This window comes from Castanea sativa, chromosome 12 (genome assembly GCF_040712315.1).
Source record: "Castanea sativa cultivar Marrone di Chiusa Pesio chromosome 12, ASM4071231v1".
Classification (NCBI taxonomy): Eukaryota; Viridiplantae; Streptophyta; class Magnoliopsida; order Fagales; family Fagaceae; genus Castanea; species Castanea sativa.
In genome coordinates this window covers 41,883,856-41,890,379 of record NC_134024.1, presented here as the reverse complement: position 1 = coordinate 41,890,379, position 6,524 = coordinate 41,883,856, and positions in this window count along the sequence as shown.

Below are 6,524 nucleotides of genomic sequence, written 5' to 3'. Positions count from 1 at the left end.
GATGTAGGACTAAAATTTAGGTTTTCTTTTATAGGGATAGTATTATTGAATGATAAACTCTTTGGCTATTGGCCTGGGGCAGAGGGAGGAGGTCGGGGCCCTTGATTTTGTAAAATTTCCTGTATGATACCAGAATCGTATGGGGCTACTCAAATTTATCTGATATGATAAATGAGGGAATGGTGGATGCATATATTTTTTTTATATTTTCTGGGGTATATGGAATTTAAGAAAAAAAGAACACTTGAGAATTAAAAGGATAAATAAGCTTACCACAAAAGCAAACCCAAAGGGATATAGATATTACAACCCAAACGAATTTAGTTAAGGATACATAACTGAATTGGATCACCGTTCAATGGAATACAAAATATCACTACTCAAAGAGATATAGAAACTGAAACTTGCCACCGAAAGGAATCCACTCAAGGGATAAAATTTTAAAAGAAGAAATCCATCTTCTCAAGTACAAAGGCTATATAATCTAAAAATACACTATAATATGATTTTATTCAATTCAGCCAAATGATTTATATAATACTTAGAAGAGTTCTCTAAGCATGGGGTAACGAAAATAGCATTTAAAACATTACATTTTCAAAATCATATTCAAATTTGACTTATAGAAACTAGAAACAAAATAAATAACTTGTATGCCTAGGAGAACTAAAATATAAAGGCTAAATATTTCAATGAAAAAAACCCAAAATAAATGCTATTTGACTTCTTGGAGACAATGACTTAAATATCTTTTGAAATTGTTGGGAAATTCAATCAAAATAATGGCCTTATTTGCTGGGCTTGAAAATCAACTTGGTTGGACTTAAGAATCTGATTGGATTGGGCTGTAAGATTATTTGGACATTCCTCATGCCATCCTGCTTGTGGCTGCCACTTTACTCCGGTGTCAGACTCCCCTTTTGAGAAAAACTCGTTCTCGAGTTTAAATTCAGATCATCCCAAATTGTTTCATCCAACTTCATCAATACTTTGCATGAACCAAACTTTCCTTGCTTGAGCCTCTTACAAGTATCAGCCGGGAATCTTTCTTTGTACAAGTTAAACACAAGCAACCCCCTTTGAACTCCCAACTTCTTCTATGAGCATTAGCTTTCATACTTACTTTCACTTGATTGAAGAAGGGTAAGGGAACTATATGATGAACTAGATTTCTATCATGAACAACTTCAAAAGGAGATTTCACATCTTGAGGGATAATTAATTAATTCCCATTTCCTTGGATTCTCTCCTTATGAACTTCTCAGCAAATTTCTAAGAAATTTATTCATAACTTCTGAGTGACCATCAAATTGAGAATATAAGGCACTAATGAATTGCAATCAGCCACTTAAGAGCTTCCAAAGTATTCTCGAAGCACCAAAAAAAGTTCCCATCATGATAACTCAAGAACTCCATTCAAGTGAACCACTATGGAAAACAAAGTTGCACTTTGGACTCCTCCCTTGGCCATTTGATATACTAGAAATTTCTGTACAAAGCGAATAATATCACTATTCAAGTATGCCGAAAGCATAGTTGTCAGTATTGTATAATACGTGATATGTATCGTCCAATACGTATTGTATCGTGTACAAAAAGTTTTATATTGTAAGGGCGTATCGTAAGTGCTCATGAATCATATCGTATCGTATTGGTGAATCATACATATCATATGATACATAGACATATGGGTTTAAAATGGGTTTTTTTGTTAAAATCTGTGGTTTTATTTGATTTAAACAAGTTGTTAGACTTTTTTAACACAAAAGTATTGGGAAACTTAATTGAGCCTAATAAAATAGCAAGTCCATGAGTTTTTTTTCCTCCCTTCTCTTTCTCCTACAAAATTTAGACTATAATCATAACACTCACTATCATATGTGCAACTTTATTTTATATGCTATTAATAATGTATTAAATGAAAATATAATAATTATTTTTTTTATTTTGTTATTATTATTATGAGTCTAAAAAGCTAGAATGCCAAGAAAATATAAATAAAAAATTATTTAAAAAAAAAGAGTAAATGTTGATAATAATGAAGAAAATGTCTATGAAAAAATAATTTTGCAAGATGTTGAATGTAAGGTCACAATTTGGTCCCCCGGCCCAACAAGAAGGAGGACGTAGGCCCAAAGAGCCCGATAAAATGAATTTGTAGAGTGTGAGCTAGAAATCTTGATTCTAATGAGCTTGAACGGTAATGGCAATGACCCAAGATCACAAAACCGTGTAGATGAACAAGTTTATAGGATGAAATTTATCCTTGGACTAAAGCCGAGAACCAAATGTTTATATTTCTTCTTACTTTTAAGATTCTTTACAAATATCCTCCTCCCCTGTTGCTACAGGACCTGTCCTCCTCTTATAGTCCCTTTTCCTCTCCTCTAGATTCAGATTGCTCCTTTGATACTTGTCCCATCCCCTTCTTTTAATGTCCCTAGGTAATAACTATAAGGCTGAAAATCACTATTCATGTATCACTTTCTCATAAATGCGGCCAGAGACTTTGGCACAGAGCATTCAATGCGGTGATAGCGGCTTTCCCTCAAATCTTTTTTTTACCCTCCTTGCTCTCTGTGCCCCTTTTTCAACATATCTTCATCTCCTAAACCTTTTAAAATATCATTCTAGTTAATATGATGTACCACTTGATCCTTGCTGAACTCAGCCGAGGAGGTAGTCTTCCTTGGATTATTTACATTCACCTTACTTGCCACATTTGCTTCTGGGGTTGTAAGTTTGATATTGTTATTACCATTAACCCGTCCTCGGACAAGCAAACGTCCTTGACTCAAGCCCATGGCCCAAAAATGTATCTTGGCCCTTTTGTCCCCACAATAGCCCCTCAAAACTTCATTTTCTTCCCCATCCAAGGATAAAATTGGAGTTTTGACCAAACTCAACGACAATTACACACTTCCCGAATTTCCACATGTGAGAATGTAGTTTCCCTCCTTGGAAACTGTTCCTGTCGCTTCGAAGCCCACGACGCCCCCATTAAATGCTCTAGGCGGCACTCTGTCCTCCACGTTCAACGATAGGATGTAGATCTAACGGCTAAGATATTTCCCCTAAATTTTCAGCGGGATAACTCCCGCTGTATTTACACCTTTCATATAAAACGTTTGGGAGGGTGTAACTTTCTTATCTTTCCTCACTTTGCAAATCAATTAGCCCTTAAGAATTATTTTCTCTCTTAGTTTCCAAGAAGTCCCTGAAGAGTCATCTGTTCTTTCCTCCGTAAGTTTTCACGCTGCGAAATTCTTTTTCTCCTCAGCCATTCTCCTCAGCCTCTTAATTTTACCCCTTTTTCCTTAAATCTTCATTTTTATTTCATCCATATGGGTAGCATAAAATGTTTAGTAGACACTTTTGCCAATATGGAGGGCTTCTGAGCTAAATACCACATTCCCTAGGGAGTGGGTTTGAGGTACTGTGCCCCAGACCAAATATATACCAATAGGGAAGAAGGGGAAGTTGTCATTCCCATAATCGCATTTTTAGAAGGAGGAATGACACTTCCCATGGGAAATGTAACCCGAGATTACCTATATAACCATAGATTATGCCTGCACCAATGTGCGTCTAACGTATTTAGAATCTTAGGCTGTGTTGACGCTCTCAATGAGCAGATGGGCTTGAGACTCACATGGCACGACGTTGTCCATATGTATGAGTGTTGCTCACTTAAGGATGTGGGATATTACCTCAAGTTTAGGTCTAACATCGTTAGGCCCATATTGTGTCTTCCCAAATCTAACAAAGGCATGAAGGACGACTACCTAATCACCTCTGGGGAGTGGTACAACGATCCTTACTGTCTAGTTGAGGAGGGAACACCAGGTGTGACTCTATAGGATTAGGTCCCTCGGCATGGGGTTTAGTTCTCCTAACTTTATCATTCATATTTTTATTGTACTTTAGTTTCCTTTCGAATCGCCGTCGTTATCGGTCTAACCATGTTTGGCTTCCTGGATGTTTTTATAGATAAACAACACGTAGCACCCCGCTTAAGTCTCTCCAACATCTAGGACCTTAATAGAGTTTTAAGATCCAAGGTGTTTGTGAGTGAAGACGGGCAGTTGAGGGCAGCCCATCTCATCCTGGGCTTTGAACCCCTACCGACTACCTTCCAAGACATTGGTAACACGATCATCACGGGTGACCGTAGACGTAGAAGGATAGACGTCTCCAAATCAGGATTCCTGGCCTCACGGGACCTGCTTGACGATCCCTCTGTCATCTTTTTCATACGACCAATAGCTGCAATTCCCCTTAGACACTCTGAAGTAGCAGCTCCCAGGTAAGAGTCTTCCTCCTCTCAATTGTCACTTGAAGAAGAAATAGACAAATTCCAACTAGAAAAGGAAGAAGAGGAGTGGATCAATCCTATTGACCTCTCGGACACCGAGAGTGAGCCCGACAAGACAACAACCAGTTTTCCCCCTCTGGTAATTGCCAAAGCAGATAGCGAAGCTGAGGAGGAGTCGATGGCTTTAAATCCGAGGAAAGGCTTGAGGGATATGATGGCTGGTAGGACAAGAGGCTTTATTTTTTATACATCTCTTTTGTGAATGTTTTCAATCTCATAGATGACCGCTTCAAGATTAGTTTTCTTGGACATGTATATATAACATTTTTGCCAAATATACGTAAATCATGACAGTTTTCACAAGGTGCAGTTGTAGCAAAAAAAATAGAATATTCATTATCATTGGCTTCCGCCTACCTAATACTGATTAGGTTGGCCCAACTAGGCTTATTGGATTTTCTCTTATTTCCAAATTTAGTGTTTCTAAATTTGGTAAGATGGTAGAATTTGACTTTAGCCTCTGTAGTGTCTAAACTCTAAAATTATGATATAATTTCGGTAAGACAAAATTTTGGCTTCAACTTTCTCTAATGTCGAAAATTAAGATTTATTATCTTTGGCAATGCAATAATATTTCACTTTTTTTTTTTTAATATATATCTTAGCAAGATGCATTAGGAAAAAGTAGTGAAATAAAAAGTCATAATTAATGGTATAATATATGCATATCAACCAAGATGCTATCAGTATACCAATTATTTAATGCTATAAAGAGACAAAATGATCTCCTCGTGTTATAATAGGAAATGTAGTAAAGGTGTAAAACCCTTTTTTGGCTATAATTAGGATATCAATTAGGCCATAATATATAATTATATTTGGCTTTAATGGCGAGGATCTCAAAGAGACTGGTTTAACTGATGCAATTTATAACAATCAAGGTATTCATTACCTTTTTTTTTTTTTAATACCCATATTTAAGATCACAATTTTGGTAAGGTAATTATGTTCTATTGAAGTCTGGTTCCACATTTCATGCAAACTAAAAACAATGGGGAACCGGTGAAACTAAGAAAGAAAGTTCTCCTATGGTAATTTCATCATATTTGACTTGGGTGGCTGGAAATTATATGACCACCTTCAATCACTTTTTTTTTTTTTTTTCTTTTAACAAAAGGATACTTAATATAGTAAACTCCTCTGTTATGTTTCTAAAGTTTTGGACGAGTTTATTATGTTTTTAGACTTCTAGTCTTCTAGATCTTTTAACAAGATGTGGTAATTAAAATCATTTAACAGAATGAGAAGAAACTCATCTTACCTTAAGATCCAGGAGCTGGACCATTCCTTTAAGGTCTACCCAAGTTGAAGGTCACGTGTTATGAAGTTCTCACGTCGTCGACGACCAGTCCAATCATGTGTTGCCGCTGGGAGTCGTACTTTCATTGTTGACAGCATCCTAGTGATCTTTCTATTTATTTATTATCTAGATAATGGGAGGTGTCTTGCAACCAAATCCTCAAATTTGAGACCTTGGATCTAGGTTCTCTCATTATCGTCCGTTTGAATAGTTGACAAGTCGTGCTTTGATGACGAAGGTGTCTTGGTAATACCTCTATCTTTCTCATCGTGGCTCCAATTTAAATTTAAATAACTTCATTGAAGAAATGGATATGTGCAAAGTAAAAAGATGACCATTGAGTATCATCCATCGGGTACTCTAGATCTGGTATTTTGGTGTTGATGATTCTCCATTAAACTGAGTGAACCCTTTGTTGCAGGAAGAGCTAGATGGCTACTTACCCTCCCTACAGACGGAGCCAAACTGATGATGCCAAAATCGTCAGTTGGATCACTCATTTAATCCGGAGCTTTAGACGATCTTGTAGGACCTGCAAGATAAAGAGAGTTGATCGAAGAGACCATCGTATTGTGCCCAGTGGGGGAGTCTCCGATGCTTAAGTTAGTATCGGCCTATATCTTTTTTACTATAGATAGCAATTTGTAGTGGTTTTTGACGTACCTTAGAAAATGGACAGATTGTCCCTTTTATAGGTGACTTAGGTAGCTGTTGGACATAAATGAGGGTGATTATTATCCTAATTGTAACGTTCTTTATCTTGATGAGAGAGTTTAAGACCTTTGATGGTCGTTATTGAATGTGTTGGGTGGTTACTCATCTATCTTTGATGGCCTACTTATGACGCAA